The following is a 25,818-nucleotide window of genomic DNA, read 5'->3' on the forward strand; positions in this document are numbered from 1 at the left end:
TACATTATTTGATGTGGCTAACATAATCTTGATCGCAAATTGAACAAGGACAATAAGAAAAAACTAACTATATAATCACTATAAAAATTCCAAATATGTTTCTAGCATAGGGAATTTAGCACTGGGGGAAAAAAATGTCTAAGTTTAATGAAAAAATACAACTCTTCTATTTACCTGAGAGAATAAACATGATGTTTACCACTTCCAGCCCCTGCTGGGGCCTCTGCTGTCAAACAGAAGGAAGAATCCCCACTCCTACTGCCCACCCACCTCTCTCTCTGGGCACTGCTGCTCACACCAGGTTCTCCAACCACCCAAGGGCTAGTGTGTCTAACTTCTTGGGGTGCCAAAACATCACAGTTGTTTCGGATTCCTTATGCAAATAGATAGAATAACCCTCTCCTCTCTCTGTGTTACACTGTCTCCTGGGCATGAAAGCAGGGCTTCTTTTATCCTAGAGGTTTAACAAGTCACCGGCCTATTTGACAATGGCTCCTTAGAAGTAAACTGTCAAATCTGGGAATTGCTCTCCCCCTGTAGCTCCACAATTTAATTAACTCCATTCCTTCCTCTCCCCGAATTTTAGATTCACTCATTTTCCCAGCCTGAGTCAATTCCTCCAAGTCTAACAGCTATCTTCCTTAACCCAAACCCCAACTCTAAACCCTGATCCCAGCTCTTGACTCACAACATGTCCTCAGTCCCCCGACTTACAATCAATATCACATTTTCACACTGCAGATGTACACAATGTAAAAATGTCCACAATGCTAAGATTTCCTTTTATAAACAAAAAAATAGCTAGCAGGAGAAAGGAACCCAGAGGTCACTGTTAAATTTCTTCTTTTGGTGGGGGGGCAGTGAGGAAGATTGGCTCTGAGCCAACATCCGTTGCCAGTCTTCCTCTTTTTGCTTGAGGCAGATTATCCCCAAGCTAATGTCTGTGCCAGTCTTCCTCCATTTTGTATGTGGGGTGCTGCCACAGCATGGCTTGATGAGCAGTGTGTATGTTCACGCTCGGGATCTGAACAAGCAAACCCCAGGCCACCGAAGAGGAGCACATGAACTTAATCACCGCACCACCAGGCCAGCCCTGAAGTTTTTTTTTTTTTTAAAGTTTTGGTTATTTAAAATCCTCTAGGCCAGGACTCAGCTTCCAATTTTTTAATTCAACAATTGAATAAACTAATACAAAAGCTGCTTTTTACTTTAGAGGCTTTTTTTTTTTTTTGCTTGAGAAAGATTGTCCCTAAGCTAACATCTATGCTAATCTCCCATTTTGTATGTGGGATGCAGCCACAGCATGGCTTGATGAACCGTGTGCAGGTCCGTGCCTGGGATCCAAACCCTCGAAACCTACCAGTGACACAGGGCACTCGAATTTAACTGCTGTGCCACTGGGCCGACCCCTCTTGAAAGAGGCTTTTTCTCACATTTTTGAAATCAACAAAATTTTAAAGTAGTCTTTCTAAAGCTTCTGATTTGAATGTTAAAACCTCCTGGTTTAAATAAGAAATATAATGCTTTACCGTTCACATCTCTTGAATCCCATGCCAGTTATAGCAGACTATTTTTGACTCCTTCATATTCCCATTCTCTTACTTTTTCTCACTTTTGTTCAAGTATCTCCTCTCCTCCACCGGGCCATGTGTTTTGGGAATAAGGCCCCCAAAATGGTTCTTGATTGGAATAAACCCATAGTGGTGGTACCATTTCCTTTGCTTTGGACATGGACTTGTTACATAATTCTGGTCAGTGAAATGTTGAGAGGAAATCTTCTGAGTGGCAAAGTAGAATGCAACTTTGGGGGAAGTGTTTCCTTGCTTTTGTTAAGGAGACCAAAGAAGATCAAGAAATGTTTGTCTGCACATCATTCTGTTTGGATGTGATGCTTGGAATTGTGGCAGCCATCTTACTATTATGAAGAGAATTAGCCTGAGGATCTCCTTGAAACAGGAAGCATGGCAAAACACATATTGGAAAAACTAATTCTTAAAGGTGCCATTAAGCCTCTGAAGTAACCAACGCTTGAGCTGTCTTTTTGGTAAATGAAATAAAGCGTTTCCTCACTTTTTAAATTTCTTTGAGTTTATTTTTGTTCTACCTGCCATCAAAGGTAGTCAAACTCATATAGCAGCTTTAGAATGAAAATATTATTCTGCCTTCTTTTCCTCATCTGTGCTTTCAGATTACTGAGTTAATAATATATGTTTAGTTTTCATGCAAGAATGTTTGATATAAAATATTTAAATTTTCATTTAAGTGATTTTGTTTTTCTTCAACAACAGGAGCAAGAATAAAAGCTTGAAGTCCATAAAGAAAGCCATGATTAATAACCCTGCCTGACGCTGGGCTATCTCCACAAAGCAGGCCAGGGAAATTCCCTCTGGATAGTTCAGGTTCTATCTAGTCCTTTCTAGGTTACTGACTATCAAAGACAGAATTCTTGATTAAAAAATAAAAATGGATTCTGCCTTTAATAAGATCAGAGGCACTAACTAAAAATGATGCCAGGAACATCCAAAGCAAATGAACACTATTTAGATGTATGATTCACCAGAAAAATACGAATATGGAAGAGTTCAGCCTGTTTATTCCCAACTTTTAAAAAGATATAATGGAAAATAAAACCATTAAAGTAAGATCAAATTTAGAGCCTGCAGAACACCATCTTTTTTTTTTTATCTTGGCTTAGAACACTAAAACAAAAATGACAATTACTTTTGCCTGTGCTTATCTCAAAGACAGCCAAGTAATGTGACTGGATGTAAGCTTATTCACTCTCAAGAATGTAAATCCAAGATTTAGAGATATTGTACTGTTTTGTGCATTTGTCTCCTCTTAAGGTGGTAGTCTATTCAATTTAATAAACTCATACCTAATATCCACTGCAGTCAAGTCTATGTACTAAGTTTTTGAGGGACAGGAAGGAGGATCGAAATGAGGTAAACACAAACAAGGCAATTGATGGGTGAGGAATCCAGTTCAAAGTTGTCTGCAAGGTTAATTAGAATGCTAGTTTCTGATGCTCTTTAATGCTGTATCTAAACAAGACATCAAAGGGCAAAGAGAAACAAGAGGCTATCTTCAGCAAGGAAAGGAGGAAAAACCTCCAAGAAAAGATAGGCTCCCAGTAAGTAAAAACTGGAGTGAAAGCTTTTCCTGTCTGAGGAAACAGGTGAAAGCTTATACTTGGGAAACATATTTAACAACCAGAAACTTTTTGAAACCTAATGCCCAATCTGCACCTCAGACCAGAATCTCTAGTAAGGGAACCAGGCAACAGGATTTTATAAAACCCCAAGTGATTCCAATGTGCAGCCAAGACCAAGATTCTTCGGGCTATAAGGACTTCCCCGATCTAGCCTCTACTCTGTCCTCAACACTTATCACCCACTGCTCCTATCACTCACTGTGCTCTACACAGGTGGCCTTTCTTTCTACTCAAGAATAAGCTTTTATTTCACTTCCTCAGAGCATCCCAAGTGCTTATCCCTCTGCCTAGAATGTTTTTCTTCCCCAAAACTCCTCCACTGGCTGATTCTACTAGTTTTGGGGGACTCAAATGCCAGTTCTTCTGAAAGCACTCTTAACTTCTTAATCAAAATTAACCCTACTGTCAAATACCCATAGTTTTCCATTCGGTTCCTTCTTAGTACTCACCACAATTTGCAATTATAAATGTATTTCTGGGATTCTTGGTTCTAGTCCTTTTTGCACCTAACTATAAGAACCAGGACAGTGGGGAACATGTGAGTTTCATTCACTTTTTTGTCACCAATTTCTAAAACCATGTCTGGTGGTTAGTAAGTGTTGCAGTAAAACTTGTGATGCAAATTAATACATTAATGAGTGCATGAAAGAATGAATTGGATACTTTAGGTCACATGAGGAGACATGTAAGATATTAATTGTAGAATCTATGTAGAAGTTTTATCAGAGAGAACTTCCTCCTTTCCCTGTAAAAATATTACACACCCACCACTTCTTCACTCTCTCCCTTCCTTTATTTTTTAACAGGAGTTATCACCATCAACATATTTATATATCTTTTATTCATGTAACATCTATCTCTTCTTATTAGAATTTTGAGGTCTATAAGAAGATATCCTGTCTTTTTGTTTACTGCTGAATCTCCAGTATCCAGAACCATGTCTGGCACATATTAGGTATTCAATAAGTATTCATTAAATAAATTACGTGGGGGGGTGTGTGTGTGGTGTGTGTGTGTTTGAGAGTTTGAGTGGCCAACCATCTAGGTTTGCCTGGAACTGATGTGAGACTTTCATTGCTAAAACCCAGCAAGTCCAGGCAAACTGGGATGTGCTTGTCACTCCAGACTGTGAGTATATTAGTAGGTGTTGAGAGACTCAACTGGGAAAAAAAGAAAGATCCAGAATAAAGCCAGGATGTACAGAACCAGAGAAAGTCTTGGACTTTCATGCATATATGTGTTTTAGGGAAGAATGTTGATTAGACTCTGGGAATAGTATACAGAATGGATTCGATTAGAAGAATAGAGAGAGGGGAGAGGTTCCTTTGAAAAAAATTTTCAATAGCCCAAGAAATAGTACTGAGGACCCAAGCAAGAAAAAGGGGCTAGAATGCAGAGGGATTCACTGATAAGCAATGACCGAAAGTCAAGGCTGAAGAAGAGAAAAACATTCTGCCTTCTATGATTAAGCTGGGGAGGGTGGTGAGATCTAGCAGCACTGCAGAACATGGTATGATACCCATAGCTCTATGAGGCTTGGTGATTTATCCGAGCTCCGAAAAATTCGAAGTGTCACACTGGCAATGTTAAGGAGTGACTCAGGTAACTGAGCAAGGCTGGGTTGAGATTTCCTTAGAGGCATTTACTTATCTATCTCTTTGCAACACATGGGATTCTCAGAAAGATATGCCTACTGAGTGTGTGGGCTTTTCTCCCTCTATGTTGCTGATTTATTCAAGGCAATTTCACAATACTGTCTCTACAACAACTGAAAATCATTTTATGATTTTTTTTTTTTGTAAAAAGAAATGAGGATTATCTACGTGATTGATATAGTCAAAGAAACTACTGAAAAATGTCTTATCCAAGAAGGTTATTTGGTTACTTGAATACTTTTAAATGTCCCATTCTTATGCTCTACAACTTCAAATAAGCATGTGTGTGTGAGAGAGAGATGGGGGGAGAAAGAGAGAGAGAGGGAGGGGGGAGAGAGGAGAATCCACTGACTGTAAAAATTGATTCAGGTTTTCTGGCTGGTTTGTCTGCTGTTACCTTCCTTCTTACCAATTGGTTTCCTCTCAGAGTTGTGTGTTTAGTCAAGAAAAATGACATTTCTACATAAGAAAGTACTATTGTTTAATTGAAGATATTGTATACATACGTGTATATATTTGTGTGCACATATGTATGCATGTACATCTGAAAAGAGAAATGGAGAAGGTATGTTACATTTGAGTTTACAAGATATGGTAGACTACATTAATGGCCCCAATTCTTCTTTCTTCTTTGATTCCAGGTCATTTTCCATGTAACTTTGTAGTGCCCCCTGTTAAAGACTTGAAGTCTATTTCCCCACCCCTTGATTTTGCACTAGACCGTATGACTTGTTTTGGCCAATGGAATCATAGAATTTATGTGTGCAAAGTTTAGACAAGTTCTTTTATAATTGGGCTTGCTCTCTTGCATTTCTGCCATTGTCATGAGAAAACATGCTCAGGTTGGCCTGTTGACTTCAGGAGGGAGATGGAAGACATATGGAGCAGAGCTGCCCCAACAAAATCACAACAGTCAGGTTTAGCCTAGATCAGCCAACCTACAGCCTACCCTCAGACGTGAGAAATAAATGCATACTATTATATTCCACTAAAATATGCGCTTGGTTGTTATGCCATATATTGTTGTAATAGTTGACCACTCAAGAAAACTCAAATATAGTGGTTTTAAGAGTAAGTTAATAATTTGCAACAACCAAATGAAAATGACTAACTCTGGATGCTTAGAATTCATATGTAACAAAAGAATAAGAAGCAGTAATCTAGTTTTATTTACATGTATCAACTGCATTTTATAAAAATGCAAGTAACTTCCAAAATGTACTTTTTGACAGCTTAGAGCATTACAAATTCAATTTATTTGGGGGAAAAAGTTATAGAAAAGGTTTTTGTGAAGGATTTTAATTTTAAAAAGAAAATAGGATGTTTGACAGCAAAATGCCTATAAGCCAGTTTCCTATACATAATTAATTTGCTTACCAGGTATGTGTCAAGAAAAACCCTATTTCCATCTCAGCTAAGAGTTTCCTTTTCCTCCTTCCTCTTGCCCCATTTCTCACCTGATCTCACTAGAGTATGTGTACCCCCAGGGCCACAAACCCCCACATAAATCACCTAAGTCTGGTATGTGTTAACAAGACCCTTAGCAGCAAAAAGAGAAGCAGTGATGGCTGAAGGAAAGGATCAGGTAGCAAAAGTAAAGTAAAAATTCCACTTGATTACCAGTTCTCATTTCTTTTCATCAGTGCTTATAAATCCCCCTGTTCATTTCAGCTTCATAAGCCCTGTCTTATCTCACTATTCTCTCTCCAATCTCTGCTGCTCCTATTTTGGCTCCTTGTTTGTCTACATCTCACCCTTCTTTTGTCCATATCTGAGACATGGAAGCCACCCTATGAGGTTTAGAAATGGGGAGAAGATGAGCGTGTCCTCCTATTGTAGTTGAAATTGATGCATTTTTGGAATGGAACTTAATTTACTTTCCCATAGAGAACCAGAGGTTAATAACTATTATCCATATATTATTTGACTATTTGTGCCTTAAGTCAGAAATCCAGAGGTGTAAAAATAACACACTGGCGCTCAGATGTATTGTTTCTGATTTGCCATAAAAATGACAAAAATGAAAGCTGAAAAATAATAACTCTCTATGAAGATCTGGGTTATTCACATTCCCAGGATAGACTGAAAGGTACCCAGAGGTTCAACATGTGCTCCAGTCCAAAATGTATAGGGGACTTCTCTATCATAGATAATCATTCGAAGCTTGAACAAAATTGAATGTTTAGATTTCATTTTTGTGTGGATGGTTTTTAATTTTTACCCATAATCTTAACAATATTGCAATTACTAGATTGGCTATTGTTGTAAGCTATGTAACATAGACAACAGGAAAATGTCTTATGTTACAGATCCAGAACACACATTGGCTGCTATTTAAATACAAGCGCTACATGAAGATGTTAATTGAAATCTAAAAAAGGACAAAATATTCTTGTGTTATAAATTCTTATTTCCCTACACATTTTATTAGAGATCAGGTAACATACCAATTTAAAAAACTGTGTCAATCCCAATTAAATTTGCATTAGTGGTGTCCACATTTATCAAAGTGAATTCCTCTTACTACAGCTATCATCTTCTACTCTACTGCCTCTCATTACATTAAACTGAATATACATATGCATCCAATATACTCTGTCTACTGTCAAATGTACATTTCAATGAAAGCCTTAAAAACTAGGAGAAATAGACAAAGACAAGCCCATTTTGTAGGTCCATCACATGCCCATCTTTGTATAACCCTCTATTCTCAGACTCAACTGGAATCTAAAACATGGGTTAGAATTCAAGGCTACCATAACTGGTTAGTCCACAGGGAAGGTTTACAGACTTTCAATCCTATGTTGGTTTTTGTTGTTTTGGTGAAAAATTGTCATTCTTCCTTATTGTGAACTCTATTGATGGGCCAATTTAAAATCAAATATATCCTTATGCACGAGGGATGATGCTAACACATGTTATGATGTCTGAGAAGACCACAGACCTTGAGTTTCCTGAGTCCAAAGCCATCTTACGCTCCCAGGGATGGTTCTCGCCAAAAACAAATTCTGGTGATAGCTCCTGTTGGTGAACTGTTCTCCAAAGAAGTAATTTGTTTAGGTATCTGTGATTTTTAGCAGCTTCACTCATTTTTGAGTGGCTTTTGTCATCAATATCTCTGGTGGGTCACAGTTTCCAAGATCTTTCAGATACAGGAAGCTCCTAGCATAGGGAGTCCCCATATGCCACTCTTGAAGGTAGCTCTGCTATGCTCCTCTATGAATTGTGGAGACTCCCATGCTTCCTGGAACAGTTCCACACTCCTTGGTAGCTGAATTGTCTGATATTGCTCCCTTGGCAGTACTTCTGAGGAACAGCCTCTGGTAGAGCACTCACTGAGATGGCCAGTGATGGTCACCATGCCGGGACAGCCTTACAAGGAATTCTTCAAAATCCTATATTGTTGTAGTTGAAAATCTTGGGTAACACCATACAAAATTACCGTATCTCTTATTGTTGTCTTTTCCCTCCTCTTTCAGTGCTTTGTGATGTGGTACAGGTCCATTATCTCAACCTTAGGATAGAATGAGGACTTCATACTTGCAAAGGCTGGACTCCCCAGTGGTTACAATTGTATTCCTTCACTCATCTGGGTAAAAATACAAACTTGTGTAGCTGGGGAACATGGCTGCCACTTCTAATATCCTAAGGGACCCAGACCCATCAGTTCTCTGACTTAGCCACCAGTGGCCTATAGTCATCAAGACAGACAGGTAGCTAGATTGACCCTCATCTATACTGACAACTTTCAGAAATAGGCTCAGTTGCATGTTAGTTTTCAGATCTTATTATGAAAATTCTAAAGCCTGAGGCTTTAAAAAAATTCTTCAATTTAAGTCTAGATCTTTGCAACCCCATACCTAATCTGACTTTAGAATGATAATCTGGGTTTACAGGGAAATAGGGAAGTGTGGAGGAGAATTTAGCACCACACAGAAGAACTGAGATTGTGTGTATAAAGTTTGGTGCATAAGGCGCTGTGTACCGATAAGGAATTTTTAATGATGAGTGAGTTCTGAAGCTGATCATATGTAAGATCAAAAATCATCATATCACTTCAGTTGCCTCATCACTCTGCCTTTTCAGGCATTTACCTATCACCCTTAATGCTGTCAGTTATTATTTGAAGTGGGGTAGGTGTTAGCAATGGAACTGAAGTTTAGACTGTGTTGTCAGGATCTTCAATATGAAGTTTCCATATTTTGCAGTAAGCTTAAACCAAAGCTACTGAATTTAGACAGCATTTGACCCAAGGGCCCCTATGTACCACCTTGGGAATAAATTAAAGAGTGGAATTACTTACATCTTTAAATAATCAAAATGCTCTTTCCTTTAAAGACAGAGACGGCTCTATATAATTGAGTTTCAAATAAACTCTAAAATTAAAAGCAAAAGGCAATAGGAACCTCACTATATATTGAGAGATATACTGTGTTCATGGGTAGAAAGACTCAATATTGTTTAGATGTCAGTTATCCCGAAATTGATTTACAGATCTATAGAAAAATACTGAAACAGTCAAAATAATTTATTCTTTAGCCAAGACTTTATATTCCAGGCAATAATGTTCCAAGGCTCTTGGTTTAATTTGATATATCATCAAGGTGATTCAGTAGGGCAAATATGCTCTCACATTCATACTTTGCTAACAGTCTTCCTAGAAATTTTATTCAAAACTCAAGATCCCCATATAGTAGATTTCATCATTGGCTCCAATGTTTCACTCTTCCTAGTATCCAAATCCTTTGCCGTGTGACTTTGCAGTTCCTCCCCCGCAGGTGCATGAGTCAGCAAAGCAGATCAGTGAGAATAAATGAGTGCTGTTTTAAGCCACTGAGTTTCAGGGAGAGGTGCTATGCAACATCATTGTGGCAATAGTTAGCTAACTATATCCATTCTGACTGGTGTGAGGTGATATCTCATTGTAATTTTGATTTGCATTTCTCTAATACTTAGTGATGTTGAGTATTGTTTCATGTGTCTGTTGGTCATCTGTCTATCTTCCTTGGAAAAACGTCTGTTCATATCTTCTGCCTATTTTTTGATTGGGTTGTTTGTTGTTGTTTGAGTTGTATGAGTTCTTTATATATTTTGGAGATCAACCCCTTGTCTGATAAATGATTTGCAAATATTTTCTCCCAGTTGGTGAGTTGTCTCTCCACCTTGTTCACGGTTTCCTTTGCTTTGCAGAAGCTTTTTAGCCTGATGCAGTTACATTTGTTAACTTTTTCTTTTGTTTCCCTTGCCTAAGTAAACATGGTATTCGAAAAGACATTGCTAAGATCAATGTCAAAGAGTGTATGGCCTATATTTTCTTCTAGGAGTTTTATGGTTTCAGGTCTTACATTCAAATCTTTAATCCACTTAGAGTTAATTTTTGTGTATGGTGCAAGGTAACGGTCAACTTTCATTCTTTTGCATGTGTCTGTCCAGTTTTCCCAACACCATTTATTGAAGAGACTTTCCTTTCTCCATTGTACGTTCTTGGCTCCTCTGTCAAAGATTAACTTTCCATAGATTTGTAGTTTTATTTCTAGGCTTTCATTTCTGATCCACTGATCTGCTTGTCTGTTTTTGTGCCAGTACCATGCTGTTTTGATTACTATAGCTTTGTAGCATGTTTTGAAGTCAGGGATTGTGATGCCTCCAGCTCTGTTCTTTTTTCTCAGGATTTCTTTGGCTATTCAGGGTCTTTTCTTGTTTCACATAAATTTTTGGATTCTTTGTTCTATTTCTGTGAAGAATGTCACTGGGGTTCTGATTGGAATTGCATTGAATCTGTAGATTGCTTTAGGTAGTATGGACATTTAAACTATGTTTATTCTTCCAACCAATGAACATGGAATATCTTTCCATTTCTTTTTGTCTTCTTCAATTTCTTTCAATAATGTCTTATAGTTTTCAGTGTACAGGTCTTTCACCTCTTTGGTATTTTATTATTTTTGTTGTGATTGTAAGTAGGATTGTATTCTTGATTTCTTTTTCTGCTAGTTCATTGTTAGTGTATAGGAATGCAACTGATTTTTTTAAATTGATTTTGTACCATGAAACTTTGCTGTAGTTTGCTATGAACATTCTTATACAAGTCATTCTGTGTATATAATTTTCTGTGTGTGTGTGTGTGTGTGTGCACTCAGATACCTAGAAGTCAAATTTTGATTATGAATACGTTTCATCTATAGATAAATTTAGAGAGAATGGATGTCTCAAAAATACTGATTCTTTAAATCGATGAACATGTCATTTTGCTCCATTTATTTAGATGTCCTTTCATTTCTCTAAGTAATTGAGAGAAATGTATGTCTTTCACTAAATATATTATAGGTATTTTACTGTTTATGACTTTATGGATTTTTTAAAATTTAATTTTCCAAATGTTTGCTGATAGTACATAGAAATATAACTTCTGGACATAATGAGCTGATATTCTGTTATTTTATTAAATTAACGTACTGACTGTAGGAATAGTCTTTGAAGATTCTATAGTGTTTTCTATGTGTAAAATCATGCCATCTGTAAATAGGGACAATTTGCCTTCTTTAGTTCTAATCATTATGCCTTTTTATTTCTTTTTATCACTTTATAATGGTGGCTAAAATCTCTAGTACAGTGTTAAATAGAAATGGTGAAAGCAGATATTGAGGCCTTGCCCCCTATCCAAGGGGGAAAGTATTTAATCTTTCACCATTATGTTAACTGTGGGCTTTTCATAGATGCCTTTTATCAGGTTAAGGACATTTCCTCTAATTCCTAGTTTGCAGAGAGTTTCTTTTTTTTAAAATCATGAATGTCTGTTGAATTTTATCAAATTTTTTCTGCATCTTTTATATGATGATTATATGGGTTTTTTCCTTTATTTGGCAAAATGATGCTTATATTGATTTATTTCCAAATGTCAAACCAACTTTGCATTCCTAGATCAGAATAACAAATATTATTAGGTATAAGAGGGAGATTAGCTAGTAACAAATGAGTCAATCCATCAAGAATTATCAATCCCAAATTTGCATGCACTTAACAACAGAACTTCAAAATTATCAACAAACTTGAATTAATTGATATCTTTAACACTCTCCACCTAATAATAGTAGAATATATATTCTATTTGTGTTATTTTATTTAATTCTTTTTCTAAAGATTGGCACCTGAGCTAACAACTGCTGCCAATCTTCTTTTGTTTTTTTCTTCTTGTTCTCCCCAAAGCCCCACAGTACATAGTTGTATATTCTAGTTGTGAGTGCCTCTGGTTGTGCCATGTGGGACGCTGCCTCAACATGGCCTGATGAGCGGTGCCATGTCCATGCACAGGATCCAAACCTACAAAACCCCAGGCCACTGAAGCAGAGCACACGAACTTAACCACTTGGCCATGGGGCTGGCCCCTAGTTGTTTTTACTTTATATATTTAGGCATTTTATTTCTTTCTACCAAGAACAGAAGAACTGTCAATACAATGGTAGATTTTGCCCCATATATTTTATTTGAGTAATGAATATTTTATGGAACCAATTTGAACTTAAAAATATCCCTAAAGATTATATGGGATCTCCCTATATTATTTCCCACAACTCCATGTATATCTTCAGTTATTCCAAAATTTAGAGTTCAATTAGAAAATTTAGAAAATTCTAAACTTTTCTAGAGTGGCTACAGCATTTCATATTCCCACCATCAATGTATGAATTTCTGTACATCTTTGTCAGCATGTGGTGCTGTGACTATTTTTATTTTATTTAATTCTTATTTTATTTACTTAATTTATTTAAAAAAATTTTAATTAAATATTAATTTAATATTATCTAATTTTTATTTTTTTAATTTTAGCCATTCTGACAGTTGTGTAGTGAAATATTATTGTGGTGTTAATGGCTAAAGATGTTGAACATCTTTTCATGTGCTTATTTGCCATCCGTATTTTCTTCTTAACTGAAATGTCTCATCATGCCTTTTGCTCATGTTCTGACTGAATTTTTTGCTTTTTTACTGTTAAATTGTAAGTTCTTTGTATATTCTAGATGCTACACCTTCGTCAGATATGTAATTTGTAAATGTTTTCTCCCATTCTGTAGTTTATCATTTAATTGTATTAACAGGGTCTTTCACAAAGCAAAAGTTTATAGTTTTGATAAAGTACAATCCATCAAATTTTCCTCTTATAGATCATGCTTTTGGTATCAAGTCTAAAAATGCTTTGCCTAGTCTGAGATCCTGAAGGTTTTCTATGATTTTTTCTATAAGTATCATAGTTATATGTCTTATATTTGTCTAGTATCCACTTTTATTTAAGTTTTGTATAAGCTATAAGACTTAGATGGAGTTTTTTGTTTTGTTTTGTTTTTTTGCCCATAGATGCCCAATTGATCCAGCTCCATTTGTTGAAAAGTTTGTCTTTCTTCCATTGAATTGACTTCTTACCCTTGTCAAAAATCACTTGGGCATATTTGTGTGTCTATTTCTGGATTCTCTGGTATGTTACATTGATCTATGTGATCTATACCAGTCTAGATTATTGTAGTTATATAATAAGTTTTGAAATAGGGTAGACTGATTTCTTTCATAATTCTTTTTTTTTTTTTTCAGAATGGTCTTAGCTATTCTAGCACCTTCAACTTTCCATATACATTTTGGAATAATCTTATCTCATCTACAAAAAAAAAATCTTCCTGGGGTTTTGATAGGAATTGCATTAAACCTATGTATCAATTTGGAGAGAACTGACATCTTTGGTATTCTGTGTCTTCCAATCTATGGACATGATATGTCTCTTCTTTTATTTAGATATTTGATTTCTTTCATAAGCAATGTGTAGGTGTAAGCATATAAGTCTTGTGTGTTTTCTTAAATTTTCACCTATGTATTTCTTTTTTTGAACACTTGTAAATGGAATTTTTTTTTTTTTTTTTTTTTTGCTGGGAATGAGTCCCTCTGAGCTAACATCTGTTGCCAATCTTCCTCTTTTTGTTTCCCTCCCCAAAGCCCCATTACATGGTTGTATATCCTAGTTGTAAGTCCTTCTAGTTCTTCTATGTGAGCCACCACCACAACATGGCTACTGACAGACAAGTGGTGCAGTTCTGTGCCTGGAAACTGAACCTGAGCCACCGAAGCAGAGCATGCAGAACTTTAACCATCAGATTAGATGGTTAAACCATCTAGGCTATCGGGGCTGGCTCAATGGGATTGTATTTTTAATTTCAAGGTTCAAGTGTTCATTGCTAGTGCATAGAAATGGAATTGACTTTTGTATGTTTACCTTGTATCCTGTGACCTTGCTGAACTCATTTATTAGTTCTACAAAGTTTTTCTTAGTGACTTTCTATGTAGACAACCGTGTCATCTGCAAATATAAATAATTTTATTTCTTCATTTCATATCTCTGTTCCTTTCATTTCCATTTCTTGCCTTGTTCCACTAGTTAGAACTTCCATCATTCTTTTGAATAAGAGTGATGAGAATAGACATTCTCGCCTTTCCCCCCAATCTTAAGGGGAAAGCATTTAGCATTTTGCTGTTAAGTCTGTTAGCTGTAGGTTTTTAATAGATACTCTTTATCAAGTTGACGAAGTTCTCTATTCCTAGTTTGCTGAGAGATTTTGTAGTAAATGGGTGTTGACTTTTGTCAAATGCTTTTTCTTCACAGATTTATATACTCATGTGATTTTTCTTCTTTAGACTGAATTACATTAATTATTTTTTGAAAATTGAACCAGCTTGTATTCCTGGAATAAACCCCTCTTGGCTATAGGGTAAAATTCTCTTTATGCATTTTGCATTCTATTTACTAATATTTTGTTAAGGATTTCTGTGTCTATATACATGAAGTATATTGATCTGTATTTTTCTTTTCTTGTACTGTCTCTTTCTTATTTCCAAGTCAGAGTAATACTAGCTTCACAAAATGAATTGGAAAGTGTTCCTTCCTCTTCCGTTTCTGTTCTGAAACAGATCTTATAGAACTGGTGTTAATTGTTCTTTAAATGTTGGGTAGAATTTTCCACTGAAGTCATCTAGTTCTGGAATTTTCTTTGTGGTAAATTGTTTGATTACTAATTCAGTTTCATTGTTGGTTATAGGGCTATTCAAACCATGTATTTCATTTTGGGTGAGTTATGGTAGTATACGTGTTTTGAGAAAGAGGTTTATTCCACCTAATTTTTGAAATTTATGTCTCTACACTTATTTGTAGTATTCCCTTGTAATCCTTTTTATCTCAATAGAGTCTATAGTGATATGCTCTGTCATTCCTGATATTTGTAATTTATGTCATCTCTACTTTTTTCTTTGTTAGTCTTGCTAGACGTTTGTCGATTTTATTGATCTTTTTAAAAAACTAGCTTTTTGTTTCATTAATTTTCTCTATTGTGTTTCTGCTTTCAATTTCATTATTTCCTTCTTTTCATTATTTACTTCTTTCTGCTTTTTTGCAGTATATTCTTCTTTTCCTAAGTTCTTAAAGTGGAAGCCTAGATTACTGACCTGAGACTTCTCCTCTTTTCTGATACATACGTTTAGTGCCATAAGATTCCTTCTCAGCATTGCTTTAGCTGTGAACTATAAATTTTAATGTGCCGCATTTTCCTTTGTATTCAGTTAATGCATTTTTTATTGCCCTTGATACTTGGACCTGTGGATAATTTAGAAGTGTGTTGCTTAGTTTCCAACTACAGTCACATGTCTCTTAACGATGGGGATACGTTTTGAGAAATGTGTCATTAGAGGATTTTGTCATTTTGTGAACATCACAGAGTGTACTCACACAAACCTAGATAGTATAGCCTACCACACATCTAGGCTATATGGTACTACTCTTAGAGGACCACCGTCGTATATGTGGTCCATCATTGATTGAAATGTCAATGTCATTTCAATGTCAAGGCGCATGACTGTATTTGGAGACTTTCCTGTTGTCTTTCTGTGATTGATTTCTAGTTTGATTCCACTGTTGTGAAAGAACCACATGATTTCAATTCTTTCAAATTTGTTAATGTTTGTTTTATGACCCAGGATATAATCAATATAGATATGTATTTTATGGGACTTGAAAAGAATATATATTTTGCTGTTGTTGTGTTCAGTGTTTTATAAATGGCAATTAGATTCCGTTTGTTTCTGGTATTATGGAGCTCTTCTATATCCTTGAAGATTTTCTGTCTAGTCATTCTATCAATTATCGAGAAAGAGAAGTGTTGAAGAAGCCAAATGTAATTGTGTTTTGTCTATTTCTCCTTACAGTTCTATCACATTTTACCTCACGTATGTATTAATATCCTATTGTTGTTGTAATAAATATCCACAAACTTAGTGGCTTAAAAAATTTATTTTCTCATAGTTATGGATGTCAGAATTCCAAAATGGGTCTTACTGGGCTATAATCAAGATGTCAGCAGGATTGAGGTCCTTTTGGAGGCCCCAGAGAACAATCCATTTCCTTGCCTTTTCCACCTTCTAGAGGCTTCCCAGATTCCTTAGCTTGTGGTCCTCAGTCAACAATTACATCACGCTGACTATTGGCTCCATTATTACATCTCCATCTCTCACTTTGACTCTCCTGTTACCCTCTTTCCCTTATAAGGACCCATTGTGACTACATTAGGCCCACCCAGAGAACCAGAATAATCTTCTCAGTTAAAAGTTCTTAATTAAACCACCTCTGCAGAGTCCATTTTGCCATGTAAAGTAAGATACTAACAGTATAGGGTTTAGAACCTGGGCCTCTTTGGGAGCAATTATTCTATCTATCATAGTCCACCCTCTGACCACCAAAGATACATGTCCACCCCACATGCAAAATACGTTCACCCTCTCCCAATGTCCCCAAAAGTCTCAACCCATTACAGCATCAACTCAAGTCCAAATTCTCATCTAAGTTGTGTCAGCTTAAAAGTCTAAATTCTCATCATCTAAATTAGTTATGAGTTAGGCTGCGGGTATAATCCATGCTGTGATATTTTTTTATCTGCACCCTTTAGCATTTCTGGGTTTCCAGCTTTTTTGGCTCAAACTCGAGGATATATGAGGCAAAAAGAAAACCCAATGAACACACCACCATGCTGTTCCTTAGGTCCTAAGATCCCTAGTAGATCTGCCTTCTTCTCTCATCCTTTTAGAACCTTATTATATTTGTTTATATATAATATCCAGATTTTTTAGTTGAATTTAGTGGCAGGAATAGGAATCATAAGTCCAGAAAGCATATTTGTAAAAACTATTCAAGACACCTTACACAGGAGTGTCTATTCTGATTTTGCCATCAAATTCTATGTAGCTATATTTTTTCCCCCAACAAGGAGTTCCAGTTTATTCCATTAGTCATCAGTATCTAATATATATTAAAATTTGATAGATAAGGATTAGAAAAACACTTTATCTTGTCATAAGTACACTTCAGAGCATTTTGAAAAGGCTTCTGTAGATGATAAGGAAATCATATTTAATTCATCCAGGTCTTTAATTTAAAGCATCTTGGTTAATGGAGATTGAATTAATTTTTGAGACATCTATGCTATCTTGCGAACTTATCTGGAATTTTTTCAGTAAAGTAGTTTTAAAATAATTATGGCCAATGCCAACTAAAAGCTCCTCTAATTATTCATCATTAATTGAAAAAATGTAATAAAAGTAGAATTACTGATCAAAGTAAATGTCCCAATTTAGAGATAAATGTATTTTTTTTTAGTTTGGCACAAGTTATGCATATAGGCTTGAGGAATAACCCTTATTTGGGCTCACAGTCCAAGAATAGATGCATGACTCACAAAATTTAGCCAATTAGAGTATATTGGACACAAATTATTTTTCTAGTTCTTTAGAGATACCAAGTATGTGCCAATTATTACAGAATATATTAAGTCCCACGCATAGTGTTCTGCTGTGTTTCAAAAAGCATTGAGAAAATTTATGAAAAAAAACAATTTAAATGTTAAATTACAGATAAATGTTGTACTAAAGTATTTTCTTTGAATTTTTAAGGTTTTATTTTAAAAAAGACTTCAAACTTACATAAATGTTGCAAGAGTAATATAATGAATTCCCACATACTCTTTAGCTAGATTCATTAATTGTTAACACTTTGTCACATCTGCTTCCTCTCTCCCTGTATATAAGATAATAACAAATTTTATATTTTTATTATAATGTATTTATATATTATATATTTTTATAGCGTAGTATTATTATTATTGTTCTTAGTAGTTTTGCTGAGTTATTGAATTCAGTCATTTGTCAGAAACATGACACTTTAACCCTTAATACTTTAGCACATATAGCCTTAAGAAAAAGCACATTCTCTTAACAGTACTATCATCAAATTAGGGACTTTAAGACTAACACAATATTATTATTTAATATATTGTGCATAAGTCCATGTTCAAATTTTGCCAATTGTGTTACTAGCATTTTTTTTTTCTGAGGAAGATTTTCCCTGAGCTAACATCTGTTGCCAAATTCCTCTATATTTTGTATGTGGGCCACCATCATAGCGTGGCCACTGATGGACAAGTGGTGTAGGTCTGCACCCAGGAACCAAACCTGGGCCGCTGAAGAGGAGCATGCTGAACTTAACCACTAGGCCACTGGGGCTGGGCCCTAATAACATTCTTCACGTTGTTTGTCCACCCTGGTCTGGGACGTTGTCCAGGATCACCACGGCATTTAGGTGTCATGTCTCTTTAGTCTCTTTTTATGCGGAAGTGCTCCCTAAAGTATGGACCAGTTACTCTGTAGAACGACCCTCAATTTATGTTTATTGATGTTTTTTTATGTTTAGATTTAAGTTATGCATTTTTGGCAGAGATACAACATGTATATTGTTCTGTTCCTAATGTTTCACATCAGGAGCTGCATGATGTCTGTTTGTCTCATTGCTGGTGTTAACTTTGCTTACTTGGAAAGGGTGTAGCCACCAAGTTTTTCGACTCTAAATTTCTTTTGTAATTAATAAGAAATCAGTGAGGAGATATTTTTAGACTGTATAAGTACCTTGTTATCCTTTAAACATTCAGCTAATAACATTAACATCCATTGACTATTTTTGTCTGAATAAATGATTACAATAAGGTTGAAAAATGGCCATTGTCTAACTCTGTCATTTCCTCTATATTTATGACTTGACATTCTCCTGTAAGAAAGAACTTTCCCTGCTCCCCATTTATTTATTCTTTTGTGTGTTTTTTTTTGTGTCAGTAGCTCTGTGGACTCATGAATTCTCATTTTATTCAATAGGTTATACTTAATTTCTGTCATTCACTTTGTTGCTCAGTTTTCCCAAATTTGGCTAGTATGAGCCCCTTCAGGCTGGCTTCTATATCTTTTTGATATATCATTCTCCTTTGTTAAGTGCTTCCTTAATTTATGACACAAAAAGATGGCCCAGATGCATCTTGTATTTTCCTTGTCCCAGCGCTGGAACCAGCCATTTCCCTTTTTAATGTGGAATGGTATTTGGAAACCAAAATCTGGGCACTAATGACACTGATATTTCTAACTCAAATTCAATGCCATGGATTTTTTTGTCTTGCCTTCTCCCAATTCATATTATATTTCCTTCATCTTAAAATGAGAGACCTCTGGCTTGTGAAAACATCTAACTCTCTATCTATCTATCTATTTATTTATTTCTACAATACATATAAAATACTTTCTGTATTGCTATACCCATGGTACTATGAAAAACAAACTCACATTGAAGAGTTCAAGATTTCTTTCCAATTCTTTTTCATATTTAGATTGAAGGCATATAATTAAAGTGCTGTATTAAAATAATTGTGATTATTTTTTTCTTTTCTTTCCCGATAAGTTGTTACTCACTTGAAAAATAGTTATGTTTACTTCTGTTTGAAGTTACTTTTAGTTTTTTTCAACCCATTGTTGTTGATTCAATTTTATTTTCCAGGATGTAATACATTAATAAATTTCCAAAAGTAAAAACTGTACAAAAATATACTCAAAGAGATATCACTCTTTCTCCTATCCATTCTACCCTGTTATCACCCATCCTCATAAATAACTAATTTCATTAGTTTCTGTTCACCATTCTTGTGATTCTTCTTGCAAAAATAAGCAGATACAGTCTTACTCCACCTCTCTCTCACACAAAAGGCTCATATAATATATATTCTTTTGTACTTTGTGTTTTTTACTTAACAATACATCCTGGAAACCATGCCATATGAATTCATGGAGATAATCCTCATTCTTTTCTATAGCTTCATATTACTCCATTGTGTAGATGTACTATGCATAGTTTATTCAGCCATCTCTTATGGATTGAAATTTAGTATTTCCAATATTTTGCAATTGCAAATAATATCAGAATAATTAACCTAGTACTGTTGGGGTGTAAACTATTTTTAAAATTGGTTTAGTTACAAGGCCTATAACAATTGGAAATAAATCTTGGGTTGCTACTGTTAGAATTTTAAGAAATCAAAACCAAATAACAAGAACACCACTCACTCTCTTGCAATACTAAGTCAATTAAAAAATAGACAAGGAGAAATGAGGTATATGGAGACCTAAATATGAGCTTTGTTACTGATAAATCTGATCTTGGAGAAGGTAGTTATAGCACAGGCTTTTGGTGCCCCAGGCCAAATTCCTTCAGCCCACTTCCAATTTTAGCTGCACCTGTGGTACTTTCTGAGTCTTAACAGCATCCTATCTTAATCACTCACATTTTCTGAAAAGTCTCAAGAGCTTACTCAGCAGTCCAGTAGAGCATCCAGGAAGTGTGGGAGATCCTGGGGCAAACCTTCAGCCAACTAAGATAGGAGCTGGTGGATAAAGGCTGCATCACAGAGGGACCTTTCTAAATACATTCTACAGGATTTCTCAGAGGGCTCCCAAAGGGATTGAGTCTCAGTGGCCCACATCAGTTACCAGTTCAATAACACATTCTTTATTGATTTTTCTTCCTCTACTGTCCCATACTACTCATTCCTTCACTCCTAGAGTTAACTTCCAAACAAACTATCTGCACCCCAATCCATGCCTGATACTCTGCTTTGAGAGAGAAACTGAACTGACACCTGCTTAAATGTACAGCAGTTAGATGGAATACCAATATTAGAATGATTTATCCATCCAAGAAGGCAGTGTGGACCACTACAATACCTACGATGAGTTCCTATCCCATAAAACATTAGGCATAGATAAGAAGAACACAAAAGTTACAGTAGATCAGTTAGCTTAAAGAGAAGAGACTGAGTTGCTCCTGTACTATTTCTTTCCCAAACTCTGCAATCAGAGATCTCACCACACCTCTTAGGGTAGGTATAAGTACAGGAGAAGATCAGCAATTTTAATGAACATCCTCATGATAAAAATCAGAATAATGGAGATATAACATTCCTCCAAATAACTTCTAGTCAAAATCTTAGAGAATAAGATATTTAACATGTACAAGACACTGATGAATATGAGTAGTTCTACCTTTAGTAAGCTTAATGAGGAGGTAAAACAAGTTTTTAAAAAATAAACTTAGCTACAGGTGCACAGATAGATGAATTTTTCACAAAGAAAAGCAAACCTACAAAACCACCACCCAGATCAAGATATAGAAGCGCAGAAGCCCTTGTCATTGCTCCGTTCCAGGTACTATCCCCAAAATGTAACTACTATTTGACTTCTCTCACCAAAAATTAGTGTTGTCTGCTTTGGAATTTCACATGAATGGATCATACAGTATGAAGTATGTACTCTTTTGTATTTGGCTTTTTTTGTTCAAAATTATTTTAGCGAGATCTATGAAGTTAACTACTAGTAGCTATGGTTCATTTTTATTGCTGTATTGTTTACCGTTGTATGACCATATCACAATTTGCTTTTTCATTCTACTGTTGATGGACGCTTGTATTGTTTCCAATTTTGAGTATCATGAGTAGTGCTGCTATGAACATTTTGTACACACCTTTTGGTTCATGTATGTATGCATTTATGTTGGAGTACCTAGGAGTGGAATGGGTGGGTCATAGAGCATGTGTATGTTCAACTGTAGTAATTATTACCAAACATATTTTTAAAGTTAATTTGCATCTTCAAAAGCAATATATGTGGGTTCCAGTTGCCCTACATCCTTGAAAATTCCTGGTATTGTCACAATTTATACTGTTTTAAATTTTCGCCTTTTTGATGAAAGTATAGTAGTACTTCTTTGCAGTTTTAACTTGCGTTTCCTTGATGACTCATGAAGTTATGCACCTTTTCATATGCTCATTGCACGGTAGATAGTCTCTTTTATGAAAGGCCCACTCAGATCTTTTGACCTTTTTTCTTTTAGGTTGTCGGTCTCTTGTTTTTGGATTCCAGTGAGTTCCATTAGTGGATTTGTTTCTCCTTGCACCAATACTACACCACTTTTATTATTATAGTTTGATATATTGATATCTGGTAGTGTAAGCTCTCTGAAAGCTCCCTTTAAGTATATTGCTAAGTTACTCAAAACTCAAAAGGCATTTTTCTCAATGTCTTTTTCTAAAACAAGACTACTGAGAAATTATTGACATGGTTTAAGCATTTTATTCCCAGGTTCTGAACTCAGAAAACTAATGAAGCTAGAAGGATATAAATCTTAAATATGAAGCTATTGTAACTGACTCTGAGAACTTTCTAGCTCTGGGGAAAAAAGTGTGTATCAAAACTGGTCTTCAGTATCACCATATTGCAGGTTGGGTTCCCTAGGAAGCAGCCTCTGAGATAGAGATTAGCATGCAAGCAGTTTATTAGGTAATGCCCTTGGGATCAACATTTGTGAAAGGAAAGAGAGGGGAAGAAAGCATCAATGAGCAGAGAGAAAGAAAGAGAGAGAGAAGTTAGACTGCAAGGAAGACTCAATGGTAGCCTCAGCTGACCTTACTGAGAATTCTGAAGCTAAACTGACTCTTCAGAATTGTTACCAGTTGGATAAGTGTTCTGGGGCCTTAGATCTCCTCCTCAATCAGTCATTGTACGTGAGACAAGGTGGCTCTCTTCAGAAGAATCATCCTTGTAGGGGGGTGACAGCTATGGACTTCCTACAGGCAGCCCTCCCAGCAGCTGAGGGTATTAGTCTTCCATTTCTAAACCAGGATCTCAGTAGTATATCACAGCACCCACCACAGACCAGATATATTGGATCAATGAGATTTAGAAAATAATTGTCATCTCTTCCCTTTTCCTTAAATCTTTTTTCAGACTTTAAAGCTTTTTTCTATTCTGTATCATAACAAATGCTATATTGAATTAATTTTATTTTTTTCTTGTCTGTTTTCTCTGAGTCCTTGAACAGGGAAAACAAGTTTTATTAGTTGTCGTATCCCCAATATGTACCACAGTGCCTGGATGAGAGAAAGTGTTCAATTATTATTTGATGAAAGAATAAGCTCAAATGTATAACTATTTGAATTATCTTACTAATGATTAATGATTATATATACCTGTCTGGATGGAGATTTCAGTGCCTAGCTAGAGGCTTTGTCTTCTTGCATATCCAAAGCCATAGTTTTATCAGTGGTAAAGAGGAAGGGGTAGCAAGTAAACATTTCATTTGTGAGTGGCATGAGACTAAAGATAATAACTTCACTGTATGACAGAGCTAGGATTGAAAAAGAGTGAAAAATAGGCTAAAATAGTGATCTGAATCTCATGAGATGAAACTTAAGAGGAAATGGTGTGAGAGATTGTCAGTTGATTCAATAAATCACCTGGACAGGTTTTTAACTGGCTAAGCAGAAGTTTGTAAGAAAGACTCAAGGCTTTAGATGATTGTAAGACTAACAAAAGCCAACACCATTATGTGTCAACCAGAAAAAGCCAGTATCATCTTAGATCTTATGAGTACAGATATATAATCTAGAAGCCAGAAAGCAATGACCCTCTTCTAGGTCAGATTATCATATCATCCCTGCTTTTAGTTCCAAGCACTGCCATTGGAGTATAAGAGTCTGACAATTTAGAACGCATTTGGAGGAAAGCAAGTAAGGGAGTGAAAGAACTCTTAAATTTACAAGGTGGCCAATGGCTAAAGGGAGGTTTGGGGGAAGAATTACCAAATCTTTTAGGCACAAAAATTAGCTTAATAGAAAACCTGGCAAATATGAACAAAATAATTAATAGCCCTAATTAATATAGCTGAAGAAATCGTAAAAAAAAAAGGTACTTGCAAATTGAATCCTGCAACATGTTAAAAAACACCATTACATGTCATACACTTTCCTGTAATAATGTAATATGGTTCAATCTTAGAAAGGCTATGGATCACATCATTATGTCATAGAAAAATTATGATGATTTAATAGGAAGTTTAAAAGGCAATTGATGAAAGTTTCATTCATGTTTTAAAAATTAAAAAAGTCAAAATTTACAACATTAGAAGTAGATGGGCAGGTTATAAACATGATGGTTTATATATATAAGAAATATATAAACCATCATGTTTATATATATCATATATATTTCTTGTGCTAAGTGATAAAGCAATACATGTTTTCCCCCTATAGTCAGGAATATGAGAAATATGATGATTCTCATTACCTTTATTTATCATTACTCAAGTTATAAGACCAGAAAAATAAATAGGTTATAAATACAGAAAAAGAATAGGCAACGTTATCACCGATGGAAAATGATAACATTACCTTCCTGTAACAACTACAACAACAAAACTTGACTGAAAAAAATTGAATTATTAAAATATTGATAAGAGAATGAGTTATATAATAAATACACAAACTGCAAATATGGCAAAAAGATCTACTTAGAGGGTATAATGGAAAATATAGTTTTCAGATTTAACAATAAAATGTAAAGTACCTAAAAGTAAACTAGACAAAAATGTGCAGAACCCATAGGCAGAAAACTATAAAATTTGACTAAAGACCATAAAGAATGCTCAAATAAATTGAAGAGAGACACACTATGTTGTTAGTTAGAAAGATTAAATACTTTAAAGACGCCAAACCTCTCCAAAGTATTCTCTAAATCAAAAGCAACACCAAGAAGCCAGGGATGTTCACTTACACCAATAAAGAAGGAAGAATAAGCAAGAAACATTTTTTAAAGTAGAACTTGCCTAATCAGATATGATAACGTATTCTAAAGTTTGAGCAGTTAAAACTCTGTAGTACTATTATGGGAATAGACAAACCAGAGAAACAGGGTAAAAATTCTAGGGGAAATGTATTTTTAAGAATTCGTGATATTAATATAAAGTGAACCAATAAAGAAATAAAAGATACTGTAATAAATGATGCTGAAGAAGCACTACTGGAAGAAAATAAATTAATCTCTACTTAACGCCAAGATAAATTACAGGTGAATAAATTATTTGAATTTTTAAACAGAACCTTATAATTTCCAGAAAAAATAGTATATTATCTCCGATACATAAGAATCTTTCTCAGCATAAAAACAAAAAGAAACCATTCTTTAAAAAACATAAATTTAACTTCACAATATTCATTTTTAAATGTTACAGGGAAAAAAAGCAGAAACAAAAACAAAATGGATGCCAGGGAAATACTAGAAAAATGACAAAGGATGAATAGCTTTATATACAAATAATTCTTTAAATAAATAAGATAAATACTCCCAATAGGAAAAAAGGGAAAATAACATTAGTGGGCAATCAACAACAAAAAAACTACAACGGCCAATAAACATATAAAATTGTTTCAGTGTCTCTAATGTTGAAATAAATTGAGATATTTTACCTTCATTCCCTCATTTATTCAAAATTTATTTATGACCAGTTTTATGCCAAGTACTTTTGTGGGTCACTAAGAACAGAAAGGTGAATGAGACAATACCCTTGCCCTCATGAACTAGAAACAGACAGTAATCTGTCTAACCCAAATCATAAAGATTTTCTCCTGTGATGTGCTATAAAATTTAATAGTTTTACAGTTTAGACTTAGATCTTTGATTTATTTTGAGTTAATTTTGGTGTAAGGTGTGAGGTTTTAGTTGAGGTTTATT

Source organism: Equus przewalskii, chromosome X (assembly GCF_037783145.1).
Source record: "Equus przewalskii isolate Varuska chromosome X, EquPr2, whole genome shotgun sequence".
Lineage (NCBI taxonomy): Eukaryota > Metazoa > Chordata > Mammalia > Perissodactyla > Equidae > Equus > Equus przewalskii.